At 39.0% G+C, this 16,329-nt stretch overlaps 1 protein-coding gene across 1 annotated transcript in view; it reads left to right on the top strand.

Annotated features, from left to right (window-relative positions):
* The first annotated feature begins 1,998 nt into the window (after positions 1–1,998).
* The window catches only part of LOC139464345 (corticotropin-releasing factor receptor 2-like), an 82,070-nt gene continuing 67,739 nt past the window's right edge, over positions 1,999–16,329 (top strand). The window contains exon 1 of the mRNA XM_071245873.1: positions 1,999–2,616. The gene's annotated coding sequence lies outside the window, so the exon portion shown is untranslated. The remainder of the gene's footprint in view (positions 2,617–16,329) is intronic.

The following is a 16,329-nucleotide window of genomic DNA, read 5'->3' as shown; positions in this document are numbered from 1 at the left end:
GCGTGTCAGCTTAATGTGGGAGGAAAGTGATACAGGTCTCAGACGTTTACCACTTCGGGGAAACCCACGAGCACGGGTATGGTGCTGACGAACCTAGAAACATAATCGGGGCGAACCGGGATTCGAACCCACAATCATAGGTTTCTGGCGTGCCCAAGGGACGCAACTCTGCACAGCGAATTGCGGCGCCTTAGACGACTAGGCCACCCGTGCCCCCGAAAATGGATAGAAATTCAGAGCGATGGATTTACACTGGAACTGAATGGATATATGGAAATGGATCGGTTAGATGAATTTATACGGTATCGAGGTGAAGCGTTGCTTTATGGCACGGAATATTGCCGGTGCGGCGTTAAATATTAAATCCATCAATAGGTAGATGTGCGAGTGGGTAAGTATGGTTTTGCACCGCTTTTAACAATATTCCAGCAGTATCACGGCGGAGAACACCAAACATGGGCATCACATGTCCAAGATGAATAACTATTGAAATTTAGTCAGTTACAATAAATACTTTTAAGATGTTATTTTCATCACATGATTAATAATAGCTATTGGGGGCGTTTCAGCAGAACTGAGGGGCAGAGGAAAGAATATTAACGATTTCGTTTTTTATGTAATTGAAAATTGAAAGAACTGTTGTCATTCCTGCAACAGTTTGTAAAAGACATAATCTATGGTTAGGTTATTTTGTGCAATAATAAGTTAGTTCAATGGAGACTGTGTTAAGAAATGAATTTGCGACCACTTGCCCCCTATCATGTTTGAAATATTGTAAATTTTGTGCCGAAAAAAGGCATATTTATTAATATTCAAAGATAGCTATTTGTCTTAGATACCCATCGGCAGTTGTGTGTAAAGCACATTTCTTTTTCATTTGTAAAATTTTTAAATCAAAATTATATTTTTCAAAATAAACCCATGTAAAAGTATTCAATTTTTATCAAAATAATAGTCGAAAACCGATAACCAGTGTCTAACTTAGGTCTGTTGCAAGTGTAGGCACTGAATATATAAATTGCGACCGCTAGCGGATCAGTTTCCTAATCTGTGCTTGTTGGCCTCTACGATTTGGAGCCCTAACCCGGATTTTAAAGGTTGGAAACTGTTGGATTTGTCCGAAGTATTTACATTTCATTTTGTTGCTGTGTGTATAAGGAATAAACGCTATGTATATAGATTGCCAAAGCTCGCAGATGAATATTTGTTCCTAATATAGGATACATTTTTACCATATCCAAACTCACAAGCGTGATAACCTCTATATATTCTCGAGATTTTGACATAAATCGTTTAAGTTCATCTAGATATCGGTTTTAGTTTGTCTAAATGTCGGTTTCAGTTCATATAGCTATGTTTGACTTCATATACATCTATTTTAGTTCATATATATCTGTTTTAGTTCATATAGATATCTGATTTAGTTCATATATATATATAGATATGTATATAGATATGTTTTAGTTCATATATATATATATAGATATGTATGTATATATATATATATATATATATATATATATATATATATATATATATATATATATATATATATATAGTTCATAAACATCTATCTATATTCACACACACACACACAGATATATATCTGTTTTAGTTAATATAGGTATCTGTTCTAGTTCATTAAAATATCTGTTCTAGTTCATAAACATATATGTTTCATTGTGATATGTATTTCATTAGTCCATTTAAATATATGTTTTAGTTCATATACATGTATCTGTTTTAGTTCATATACATATATCTGTTTTAGTTCATATACATATTTGTTTTAGTTCATATAGATACTAGTATCTGTTTCATGATTGTATTTCACTCGTGACAAAGTTTTCCTCAAACAACGAGAAGTAGGCTATTCACGGAGAGTTGACACCCATATCGAGGTATATAAGCCACCCCTCGGGCAGACAGACAGGAGACTGTCTACGGGCCCAAATCTGTGAATAAGGCGTGGAGCCTCGGAGTGTAGAGCAACAATACTATGTTGTAAGCGATCCTAACTCGGCCCGCCTCGCCGAGTCTCCCTTCACATACATACGCCAGTGGTACTCGCTCTCTCAGCGTATACAGCGAGCAGTCGGTAGCCTCAGCCAGTACTGTGTGGACCGCAGCGTTCGATAGTCACAGTGACGACAACTGGGGATTAACACAGTCGTAATTGGACGAATATACCCTTGTGTTTAACACTCTCCCGGGACTGCCAATTGACAGTCAGAAAGGGGCCCGTACTGAACGGTTTGAGCAGATTTTAATAGTTTCGTTAATGAATGAGTTATATCGGTTTCATATTGGAGTCGGCTCTGGCAACTCTGAAATCTCAATCTGTTTATAGACCGAGAAATGCTTATCTTGTTTTATTTAGAAACGGTGTGTTGACATTATCATCCTTGATTACACACAGTAGCTAGTCTGTCGGTGTCAGTGTTATCCAGTTGTTTAAATACAGTAACTATGAGAGTCCGTCACAGTCGGAACTTGTGTAGATTGCTTTAAGCTTGCGGAGTGTCATTCATCTGTCAGCTTCCGTGCACGGATTACTGGACTGACCCCTCACTGGACACATCACGGACAGTTATAGCGGAACACACACATTCACAGGTAAGCTTTCCACCTTCGACGAGCGAGTAGTGTGTTGTTTTACGCCGCTTTTGAGATGTCACGGTGGGAAAACACCAGACAAGCCCTTCATTAATTGATCACTGGGGAATCGAACCCGGACATTTGGCGTGTCAACCCAACGCCTTTACAACTAGGCTACCCCCGCCCCTAGAGAATGAGTCGAATCCGACAACACGAATTCGAGATAACAATGTTCGTATTTTGTATCACAAACTGTCGATTGCATGAAACTGTTTTCATTGTGAGTAAGTTTCAGATTTCGAACTCATTTGCCAAACATTAGCCTGTCGAGTGTAAATCACCACTAGCTACCCATAACTTCTGCCTTCAATCAACCAACTAAAAAGTTCTATTCCAATATTGACCAACAGAAACGTTCTAAAACCACGGAAATCACAACTGAATTCAAAGCCACGAAGAAAAAGTCCTGTTTCAGTAGAAGCTTTCAGAAGGAACCAATGTCCTAATGGCCTCGTGGCCTCATGCCCTATCCAAGTCAACCCAATCATGCTGTAACATTGTTGGAACATTACTTTGTTCAGACTGTGACAAGGATGTACTTCATCTTTGACATAAGCTAGTATGGCTTTGTTCAGACTATGACAAGGATGTACTTCATCTTTGACATAAGCTAGTATGGCTTTGTTGGAACATTACTTTTTTCAGACTATGACAAGGATGTACTTCAGCTTTGACATAAGCTAGTATGGCTTTGTTCAGACTGTGACAAGGATGTACTTCAGCTTTGACATAAGCTAGTATGGCTTTGTTCAGACTGTGACAAGGATGTTCTTCATCTTTGACATAAGCTAGTATGGCTTTGTTGGAACATTACTTTTTTCAGACTGTGACAAGGATGTACTTCATCTTTGACATAAGCTAGTATAGCTTTGTTGGAGCACTGGCTTTGTGCAGACTGTGACAAGGGAACATACGGCCATGGCATATTGATAAATTGAAGTATACGGTCATCACTTTCATAAACCATATATTTATGACATGTGCATTTGTGCTATTTGACACATGTGTATTATCATTAACATTGTGAGAGACGCACGATCATCGCTCTGTGATCAAAGCAAATAATATTATCACTTTTATACAGGAATACTGTTATCACAGTGATGTATGTGTACCATCAGCACTTTCCTAAATGCATATTGATACCAGATAAAGGCATAATAATTTTTCTTTGAAATAAATATCCTTCATAGGCAGATAGAAATTTAAAATCAGTGCAGTGATTCATAAACATAAGCTTATAAGAGAGTCGAAATCATTCCATGTTTTGTTGTGGAAATTTCTTATGAATATGAAAATGATTGTGACGCTTATTTTTAATATAAACACACAGTAGTTGTATAAATGTGATCACAATATCAAACATAGCCTTACCAGTTTCAAAGTTGTCCTTTTCCTTAATTTTGAGGTTTGATTTTGAGGTTTTAGTTTTAAAGTATGTTCGACACATTCATACTTTTATTACCCCTGTTCTTGCGAACACCTGGTATCATCACTATTTGATAGTGATTGATAAACACGCGCTTGTGATGTAGTCGGAAGCGGACACTAGACACTGATTTTAGTAGAGATTTCTTATGATTATGGAAATGGTTCTGTCGTTTCTACTTCACTGCAACGCCACATAAATCAGGCTTCTTTATAGATTCTAGTGTCCAGCGTTACGTGGAAATGATAACGTCCTCCTCGTTTGCCTAAGGGTCATCCAGAAATCGTCCCACTAGATCATAGGACTGGGTTGCAGTCATACATCTTGATCAAATCTGGATACTCACAATAGTGCTCGAAATTCATCTTAATGAATTTGTACACATAATCAATCTAGAGCATTGCTGCCAAGGACCCCAATTACCCCTACTGATTCACCAAACATTCAATATGTACACACGATGCATACAACATTCACCAAAACGTTCAATATGCACACACGATGCATACAACATTCACCAAACATTCAATATGCACACACGATGCATACAACATTCACCAAACATCCAATATGTACACACGATGCATACAACATTCACCAAACATTCAATATGCACACACGATGCATACAACATTCACCAAACGTTCAAAATGCACACACGATGCATACAACATTCACCAAACATTCAATATATACACACAATGCATACAACATTCACCAAACGTTCAATATGCTCACACAATGCATACAACATTCACCAAACATTCAATATGCACACACAATGCATACAACATTCACCAAACATTCAATATATACACACAATGCATATAACATTCACCAAACATTCAATATGCACACACGATGCATCCAACATTCACCAAACTTTCAATATGCACACACAATGCATACAACATTCACCAAACATTCAATATGCACACACAACGGATACCATATAATATATACCATTCAGATGCATTTTATCAAAGGCTCCTTTATTGAAACTTCATTTCTTTTTAAAAGAAGACAAAGTAGGTCGTTTTACACAACAATGCATTTTATGTTCATTTGTATTGTTGTTGAAAGCTGTAAATAGCGACACAATGAGCTCATTTGTACATACATCATTGCCTGAAATGCAAACCATGTTGAGTCAAATTGCATTTCTGTTCAAATGATTTAACTTTTCTCGAGCAACGAGGGTGTTGTTGTAAACTGCAGGGCAAAAGAAAGTATACTCTTGAACACTGGCTTAGACCAGAACATTACAAACGTTATCAAATCGTTGCTAGGCTGAAAACAGTGGCCGAGACACTGCAAACTTAAAGTCCAACACAATGCTACCCGCATCAAATACATCACCATCGAAATTACCATTTCTTGTTTGTTTCAATAGCCACCATTAAACATGTGTGTGTACTTTCTTTTGTCCGGCAGCTTATATTCAGTGTCTACTGCGTTCAGTCCTGTACCGTACATTTAATTCCATGTCAGAAAGTCACAAACCTCAAAGGTCACCCCCAACTCGACCGGTTCAGCAGTTTCAAATCAATCCCTTAAAATTTCACTATGGAGTTATTTGAGCCAAGGTTCAACTCTCTCCAGACACCATTCACATGCTCAGACTGAAAGTCAAATTGGGTCCCGAGATTCAAATCATTCTTATTCAAAGCTGGTCAAGCGTATACGCATGTACTGTGTAGCTCTAGTCAACTTGTTAACTATACAAGAACCATCAAGTTTATTTCAAGCTACATTAAGCGTTTAATCAGTTTGTGGATATTTTCTTATAAAATTTAGACGATCAGCGTTCTATATCAACACTTTTGGAAACGTAATTAACAGGAAATTGAATATTTGCCCGGATTATATGTCCTTAAGGTTCCACAACCCTAGTCTTTTGACTCTGGTTATTGAAGCCTTATTCCTCATAATGTAAGATATATGTTTACCTAACGTTTATGGTCCATAAACATCGAGAGTGTTTATTATCGATTTACGCAACCCTGGCTACATATATACTAAGATATTAGATTGGTGTTCGGTATTTTTATGAAAATCCGATGCATAAATGTTTTGATAGATTTATTTTATTTTATGTTAACATGTACGTTGATATAATTCCGTTCATGTGGTTTTATACTTTATCATAAATTTCTAAAAATATGTTGGTTATCGTAAAGGAAAAAACTGCGGTGCGTGAATTGATGCAGGAATTGATGCGGGAGTTGATCGAACAGAATTCCAGCTGTATGGTCTGCGCGTCAGCTTAATGTAAGAGGAAAGAATAGTTTGGAGGTTGTAAGTTCGAATCCCAGATTGGCTCTATTTATTATCCTTGTTCGGACCACTTCAATGCTCCTGGGTTTCACAGAGATGTAAATTTTAGTGTCCACAATTTTCATTATTCTTGTTCATCTTCCACGATTAGCTGACACGCCGTGATATAACTTAAATACTGTTCAAAGAGGCGTTAAATGCATTATTCACTCAACCCCCTTTTAACAGGAAGTGACGTAATCTGGGATACGTCATGACATCAGTTCTGGTTGTAGTTATGACGGAATTCAAGGGCTTGGGTCCAGAATCAAAGATAAACAGTGAATAGATTTGACATTTGCTTCTAAACATAATCGTGTAAAAATATATAAATATGGATAAATGATACGTGTAACAGTACATTGTTGGTTGATAACATTAAGTAAAAGCGACAAAACCCCTTCCATATTCATAAGTAATCTCTGCGAAAGGCAGTGTCCATTGTACGATTCCGACTATATCATGAGCATGCGTTTATGAATCACTATCAAATAGTGATGATACCAGGTGTTCGTGAACAGGTGAGCGTCTCGTGCCCCAATGTTGTTACCCGTCACAAACACATGCAAAGACAAGTCAAATTGTTGACATGAAAAAAACACGGGAACTTATGGTACAATTCAAAATGGGGACACGCTTTCGGCCTAGCAACACAGATAGGTTTACGTCCATTGATAGTTTAGGATGGATATGTTCATTATTTGTTGTCATATCACAGGGAGAGATGTGCATTTGTATTGTTTGGAAGTATCGCAGACAAGCAGAACATGAAGGAAATTCAAAGTGACCATGCTCTCAAATTGGGGCGGTGGTGTAGTCTAGTGGTTCACATGTCAGGAAGATCCAGGATTGATTCCCCACATGGGTACAATGTGATGCCTGCGCCCCCCTCAATGACATATAGCTTAAAACGGCATACACATTTACTCACTAACTCTAAAACCCTTTATGTTATTTCCAAATTAACTCTTCAGTTCAACAAGTTAATATTAGAGTAGATATTGTAAGTCATATATTTAAAAATATTACATAGGTAAGTTTCTTGTATCATTCTTGTTTAAAATGATATGAAGTTCAATTACACGGATATTGGACTGCTGTTCGTGAAAAGCGACATTTCAACACATCCCATTTCGTAATATCAGAGTATGGAGTACATCCTACTTCGTTATATCAGAGTATGGAGTACATCCTACTTCGTTATATCAGAGTATGGAGTACATCCTACTCCGTAATATCAGAGTATGGAGTACATCCTACTTCGTAATATCAGAGTATGGAGTACATCCTACTTCGTTATATCAGAGTATGGAGTACATCCTACTTCGTAATATCAGAGTATGGAGTACATCCTTCTTCGTTATATCAGAGTATGGAGTACATCCTACTTCGTTATATCAGGGTATAGAGTACATCCTACTTCGTTATATCAGAGTATGGAGTACATCCTAATTCGTTATATCAGGAGTTAGGTGTACATCCTACTTCGTTATATCAGGAGTAAGGATTACATCCTACTTCGTTATATCAGGAGTAAGGTGTACATCCTACTTCGTTATATCAGGAGTATGGAGTACATCCTACTTCGTTATATCAGGAGTAAGGTGTACTGATTCAAATGTAGGTCATTTTTATTTATGTTTCATTAACTTCCAGATATGTTTCACAACTAGTCATTGGTTTAATTCATATCTAACCTAGATATGTCGTTTAGGAATTTCCGGGTTTCGAAGTGCGGACTTCTGTCGACTGATACCCTCGTTTCGCAGTGCGTTCAAGTGTTGGATTCAACATATTCAAGTCAGCGTGTTATCAAAGTGTTTGTTTATTTTAGGTACTTGGTACACAAGGCCTACTTTAAGCAAGAAGGAGTATTTATAGAACTTAGCTGTTTACATATGTATAGATGAATACCCGCTCGTACAGTAGAACTTAAACTCCACTGAAATACGTTCAACAGGTGTAACCACATAAGAGCCTTACCCAGTTGCCGCTGAGTTTACATTGAAACACTTCACACACACACACACACACACACACACACACATATATATATACTCTATCTCCTCTCTCTCTCCCTCTCTCTCCCTCTCTCTCTCCCTCTCTCCTAGGCACACACACACTCATACATACATACATACATACATACATACACACATACACAGACACACACACAGACACACACAGACACACACACACACGCACACACACATACTCTCTCTCTCCCCTCTCTCTCTCCCTCCCTCTCTCCTACGCACACACACACATACATACAAACATACATACACACACACACATACATACATACACACACACACATACATACATACATATATACATACACACACACACACACACACACACACACACACACACACACATACATACATACACACACACACACACACATACATACATACATACATACACACACACACACATACATACATACACACACATACATACATACACACACACATACATACATACATACATACTCTCTCTCTTTCTCTCTCTTTCTCTCGCTCTTTCTCTCTCTCTTTCTCTCTCTTTCTCTCTCTGTGTCTCTCTCTGTGTCCCTCTGTGTGTGTGTGTGTGTGTATGTCTCTCTCTCTCTCTCTCTCTCTCTCTCTCTCTCTCTCACACACACACACACACACACACTCTCTTACCTGTCACTATCTCTCGCACGTCGACTTTCTCACACTACATGCACACGCTGATGGTACCCAGGCAGTACAGTTCCCCCGCCCCTGGCCAGGTGTATTGCAATTCGATCGTAAAGGAAGCGCTTCAGCCTCACTTCACCCACAGCTGTCGCCGGACGGCTGTGGTAGCTTCAACACAACTGGGCTATCGCCGTGAAAATTCATTACATACAATCCCTTTCACTAACAATAGATTTCATGGTTCTGCCTTGGTCCCTCTCTATTGGCACAGGCCCCTAGCCCGTTGTCGTCAAGATCTGCCACATTGTAACGTGTCACTGGTCTTCAGATTTGTCATTCAAGTAGATATGTTTACCTCGGGCAAATACCCCGGACGTTCATATGCAGGAATGTGGTTTGTTTATGAACCGACGTAAGTGGTTCCCGATGTGACATTGAATACCAATATATTAATTCTTTTGATGTGACATATTCAAATAAATATGTAATGTAATTCATCTGCACGAAATACTTAGCCGTGCTGATTGATTCATGGTGTAACCTGCCGGGCAAAAGAAAGTTTCAAAACGTTACCTAGCTGAACACAGTGGCTGAAAAACTAAAAACGCAAGGTCTAACACGCTGTTATACCCGTATAGAGTACATCACCATCGAATAACCAATTCTTGTTTGTTTCATTTTAAGTTACCATCAAACATGGGGTGTGAGTGAGTGAGTTCTTGTTTTACGCCGCTTTTAGCAATATCCCAGCAATATCACGGCGGAGGACACCAGAAATGGGCTTCACACATTGTACCCATGTCGGGATTCGAACCCGGGTCTTCTGCGTGACGAGCGAACGCTTTAACCACTAGGCTACCCGACCGCCCCATCAAACATGGTTGTATACTTTCTTTTGTCCGGCAGTTTATTTCACTACGAAGAGGATATTAAATTTAGTAGACGGATTAAAAGTTGACGGATTATCTAACACAGACTTGATTAATTACAGAACGCCGTCATATAGTTGAAATATTGCTGAATGCGGCGTAGAACAACAAAGAACCAAAAATGAAAGGTTGACGTTGATGTGCATTGCGCTGCGATATGGGATTTGTGTCGGCCTGGGTGATCTACGGTGCTGTGATTCACTGTGCAGAGTTGCGTCCCTCGGCCTTGCAATGATCCGCGGGTCGTGAATTCGAATTATGATTATGATCCTCTTGTGACAGCGGAATGTCCGTGGTCGTTGATAAAAGACGACGACCATTTAGCTGACACGCTATACTATCACCCCAGTATGGGTAAACGGCAATGACACTCCAATTAGATATTCAAATTTTAGACATCTCCATCTCCCACGGTTCTAGAACTGGCATGAATTCTGTCCGCAGCGGCATCACGGGGCAGGTGCTTGATGACGTAGTGTTTTGCTCACCGATATCAGGTTGTATTATCCTGTTGTGTCTGCATACTCAGGGGCATTGACAGGGAACGACGTTAAAACAAGAACGGTTCCGAAGGATTATTCATAGAATGTTTATTTAAAGGCGTATGGAAATGGTTGCGTGTAAATATTTGTTAGATTTATTCACAAATGGGTTTTTTAAGTCAAGCGAGGCATCTTCTCAGAAATTGTAACACAGGATCTGTTTAGGAATGACATCCGTGCAACGTTAGGGAGTTAGGATGAAAGGTGTGATGCGTATGTACGTCACGACGTTAGGCAGTAAGTATGAAAGGTGTGAGGCGTAAATACGTCACGACGTTATGGCGTTAGGATGAAAGGTGTAAGGCGTATGTACGTCAAGACGTTAGGGAGTTAGGATGAAAGGTGTGAGGCGTAAATACGTCAAGACGTTATGGCGTTAGGATGAAAGGTGTAAGGCGTATGTACGTCAAGACGTTAGGGAGTTAGGATGAAAGGCGTATGTGCGTCACGACGTGAGGCAGTTCGGATGAAAGGTGTGAGGCGTAAATACGTCAAGACGTTATGGCGTTAGGATGAAAGGTGTAAGGCGTATATACGTCACGACGTTAAGGGGTTAGGATGAAAGGTGTGAGGCATATGTACGTCGCGACGTAAGGGAGTTATATAAGATGGCAGGTGTGGGGCGTAAATACGTCACGACGTTATGGCGTTAGGATGATAGGTGTGATGCGTATATACGTCGCGACGTTATGGCGTTAGGATGAAAGGTGTGAGGCGTATGTACGTCACGATGTTAAGGAGTTAGGGTAAAAGGTGTGAGGCGTATGTACGTGACGATATGAACATCGCGACAATAGGATGTGAAAACGTCCGAATTTCCTGTTGAATGAAAAACAGCATCTAAACAAATATACAGATTATCCTGTCATCGTGGAAGCGTTGACTCAGCGTGACCCTGACCTTCAGAAGGACAATGCCACAGAAAGGTCGGAACATGCTGTCAGAACATATTTTCGCACGACGATAACAAAGCATGTTGCATACAAATAACAAATGCTATCGCATCAGACTAATCTGTTTATAATTAAATAACCCAAACCGATCATTCTTACGCCAACGCTTGACCGGATATCATACCGCGTACTCGGTACTCTTCTGGGTAGAAGGACGAGTTACATTTTACAGACATTATGATATCGTGAGTGAGTGAGTGAGTGAGTGTCTTAAGCACCAGGCTACAACTACGCCAACAACTTCGGGGTTTAGAAACAAGTTCGTCATATCCACTTCGGTTTATCAGACTTCGTAACATAAGGAGTAGACTGTATGGACGAATAGTAAGAGAATACTAATTGTTTACTTATATAAGAGTCACCAACAACTGTTCAGGTGGCCATGCTGATTCGTGAAGTTTCAATATCAGATTCGCCACTAATATCTAGCTAGCCGTGCTAAGCTCGGCTGTTGGAAATATCTCGATTGTGAGGCAGTGCAAGAGAAAGAGTAACGGTATTTCTTCAAGCCGAGTTCTCCTGGGGGGCATTTGTGATCTGTTTCACTGGCTAATATTGTCATTGATACGAAGGTAGACCACTGTATAGAACTAGCCTTGCTCCAAGGCTGTACTGAATTAGTCCATGGGTATATAGTAATTCTATCCTTATAATAGGCAATTCTAGACAAGCGCCAGACTCGTATTGGGACAACTTGTTCATATTATTTATATAATCTAGAAATTGTGATTTAAACTTATAATCTGTGCCATAAAGACTTGTGCAAGTCTACCCTGATGCCTTCAAAGACGTGTGGTGATTGCCGAGACCAATCCTTCTTGACAGTACAGACAATTCTATGCATTGTTTCATGACTTCATTGAAATGTCTATTTCCACAGTTTGACAATAATACCCCCAGTCTCGTCTTTGTTTATATTTGTTTCTTGTTTACTGCTTTCAGCAATGTTCTAGCTACATCATAACGGCCATTAACAACAAACTTGTGATTGATATTAGATCCACACATCGGCGTACGATGACACACTATCAGCCAAGTCACGTTACGACAGACATACTAGGTAGCTGGGTGCCATGCTAACTCGGAATCCCCACAGAGAAACAGTCTCATGATACGGAAGCATTTAGGGCCATTTTAAGATACTAACTTGAAATGATGATTATCTTGAAATTTCAACTTAGCATCTTGGAATTTCAACTTATTTTCTTGAAATTTCAACTCAGTATCTTGAATTTCAACTTATTTTCTTGAAATTTCAACTCAGTATCTTGAATTTCAACTTATTTTCTTCAAATTTCAACTTATGTATCTTGAAATTTTAACTTAGTATCTTGACATTTCAAGATACTTATTTGAAATTTCAAGTTAGTAGCTTGAAATTTTAATATAACATCTTAAAATGTCAAGTTAGTATCTTGAAATTTCAAGAAAAAAAGTAAATTGCACGATTCTGACTACAATGTATATCATAAGCATATGTTTATGAATCACTATCAATTATGAATTGACTTTCACTTTGTGTGAGTTGTGGAGTATGAACCTTCATAGAGTTGCAAGTTATAGTGATCATTGATCAATTAGATGATCATAGAAAGGTAATTAAAGAGGTAAATTCGTGGATTGCTGTAGACTATCACTGTCTGCATGGAGTCGAGTCGATACTACGATACTTTGGTTTTGCATTTCTTCGTTTTATTCACAAGGAGCGATAGTAGAGAGGATATTTGTGAACGATCATGCAGTCAAACTCTCCGACGTTTCTCAATGTGTACTAAAATGCTGAGTTCAAGATTAAAGGGTATAAATGATCAGAGAGAACGCTTCTGTTTGCGTTCGTGCTGGGGAATTCCCAGGATTTTCCCCAAGAATGTGGAAGTGATTTACGTGATTTCAAGAAATCATGGTCTGGTGAAAAACGTATGAACGTCATATGTGTCGTTCATACACATACGAACGTCATATTAGTGGTCATGTGACCGACCTCTCGTCCAATGGAAAAGTCGTGTATCGTGTAAACTTCAAATTACAAAATTATATAGTGATGGCACCAGATGACCTCCATTTTTCACATCTATGCTCGATGTCAAGTCTATGTATAACCCTAAATGTCTCACTGACAGTAGCGATTATACTACAAAGCAGGTGCTTCATTAAATATATCACCTTTATAGTCATATAGACTGACGTGTAGGTATATGTACAGGTAAACAATGAACAGGTGAATTACAGGTAACGCCGTGGGACCCTCCTGCACCTGGTCACTGCACAGGTGAGCTATTCCCAGGCAGTTTGTAAACATACTGCGGTAATCCCATCTCATGTATCAGTGTGGCGTGGTTCAGACCGAATCTCACGACCACACCTGTATATATTCCGAATTTATAATGACAGTTGATTACTGCTTTGAGGTCGTTCAGGTATTGTCACGAATCTGTTAACGCGACCAGTGTGAATGAATGTTACCTGTTATTTTATTAGCGTGCGACAAGGCAATATACGAGTACACATGTGTGAAAATTGTGTGAATGGCGGATGCTTACCCTCAATCATATACGCAGACAGACAGACAGACAGACAGACAGATTGTTTATTTGATTATCACCTCACAAAAATATTTGCATAGATACATATAACAGGACATATAAGTGAATCCACCCGTAAGGGTTACGAGAGACTTAAAATATGTCACAGAATATAAAGCATAAACATATTAGTGTAAAGGGGTATAACTAGCCATATAAAATATTTTTTTCTCCGTTGGAGAATTAAAAAGAAGGTTTAGGCTGTGAATATTCCCAGACGGGACTCAACCCCCCAAAAGCACGAGAATCCGTATTGAAAAGGTTTTATCCCAAATATAACATTTGTTACGTTTGATCAATATCTAAATGGCATTGTGTGTTCATATATGCATATTGTAGTCGAGAATCGCAATGCCAAAGTTTAGTGAATCTTTGTTTGTTACTCTGGCAGTCTATTTATCTATCTTAGCACTTATATGTGAAAAGCTTGCGAACAAATATTATGCTGCACTTATCATCACAATCATGATACTGTCACAATTATTCAACCCAGAAACTTTATTGTGTCTGTGGCTACAGTGCACGGCAGGATACACGTGTCTCGGATCTCGGTGTGACAGTCTCTGCCCATCGAGTGTCTCTCCCAAATAGATGAGTGAGTGAGTGAGTATGATTTTACGCCGCTTTTAGCAACATTCCAGCAATATCACGGCGGGGGACACCAGAAATGGGCTTCACACATTGTACCCATTGTCGGGAATCGAACCCGGGTCTTCGACGTGACGAGCGAACGCTTTAACCACTAGGTTACCCGACCGCCCCCCAAACTGATGAGACGCCCGGGCTTGTAATCGTGCTACTTCCGTGCATAGTTGTGTCTGTTTACACTCGCCATGTCCGATTGTCTCATTGTAAACAGTTTTGTGTGTATGATTTATCTGTTGATTCATATATTGTGTTTAAATAAGACATTTCAATATGAACTGAAACGTACAAGCTTATTTGCGACTCGGGGTGTGGATGGAGGCTATTCACAGTTTGTGTATATTTGCATATACAGATACTGACATATTGTGTATTAGTAAAGATATGTTAGGTAACACTTAATACGGGCACTTATTTATTCACGCGCTACTGATAACAAGCCACAGTTTTATGAGAACACGGGCTACCTTGGCAAATGTTTAATCTCTAAATTTTAAATATTATTAAGTTGACATTGGTTTATAAAATATCTGTTGATATATGATATAGAGGATCACAGAGAATCGCTTAATTTTCAGCCTGAAACTGGAGAAATCTAGACTTGCCAAAGTGGTTATTTTTGTTTGAGCAAGTTCCGCACGTGAATATTTTGTTCCAAACCAGTAGTCTCATGTAGAATTTTAGTTTCTGACATGAAGCGCTTATCACTCATTTTCCCAGGGCCTGTGGTTTACACTGCTGACATAGAAAGACGATTTGGCCAGACATTGTACAGATTTAAGGCACAATAATGCAGGTTGGCAGGTCGAAAGAATGAAAAAATCCAATTGCAAGAATTTCCGACATTACACGTTTTAATTATAGTATTTTGAAAACTATTTTATATTGATAGCGACAGTTAATGAGTTTTTTTATTATGTACTTATTTCTAGTCGGCGGAATTTAAAAGACACCGCATTTAATTTTATTTTTTCACATTTCAATTTGTCAAGTCGGCGGATTCATAACACGAATTTTTAAAAGGAAGCCTTCGATGAACCTGTCAAAGCCTCTGTCCCTTTCTGGATAGCGATTTTGTTGAACGCCATTACTTTCGAACTATAGTTGTTTAAAAATGCCATATTTGCGGAATATCTTTTCCCACAGAACGTTCGCACTTACAAAAACAATACTAATTCAAGATTTTCAATGATGACCCTTCAAGTGAATGTGATCCCATGTGACATTTGATTGACAATGCGTGTTGTATTAATGATTTCGATAAACTAATCCTCGAAATTAACACGCCGTGATTCACGTTAATCAACGTGACCCGTCTCCATAGCAACCCGAAATAAGAAAAAGTCAGCCTGGTTCCATGGGTATGCTGCGCTGGCGCTACAGTGTAAGCGCCAGCGCAGCATACCCAGGGAACCAGGCTGAGAAAACGTCCACACAAACCAGAGATATCCCAAATCCATGGAGAGAAACGTGAGTCCACCTCAACCCAGACGGAATCAGATGTAATCTAGTTTATGGCCTGCTTACTTAAGAGCCTTCCCGTTACCCGTAGTGAAATAAACACTTTGTCCAACAATGATCCCAAACTAGATACAATAGTGAGTGA

This window comes from Haliotis cracherodii, unplaced genomic scaffold (assembly GCF_022045235.1).
Source record: "Haliotis cracherodii isolate W230 unplaced genomic scaffold, xgHalCrac1.p SCAF_17, whole genome shotgun sequence".
NCBI classification, from domain to species: Eukaryota; Metazoa; Mollusca; class Gastropoda; order Lepetellida; family Haliotidae; genus Haliotis; species Haliotis cracherodii.
Note: the sequence above shows the minus strand (reverse complement) of the source record. Positions and strands in the feature narration are given on the sequence as shown.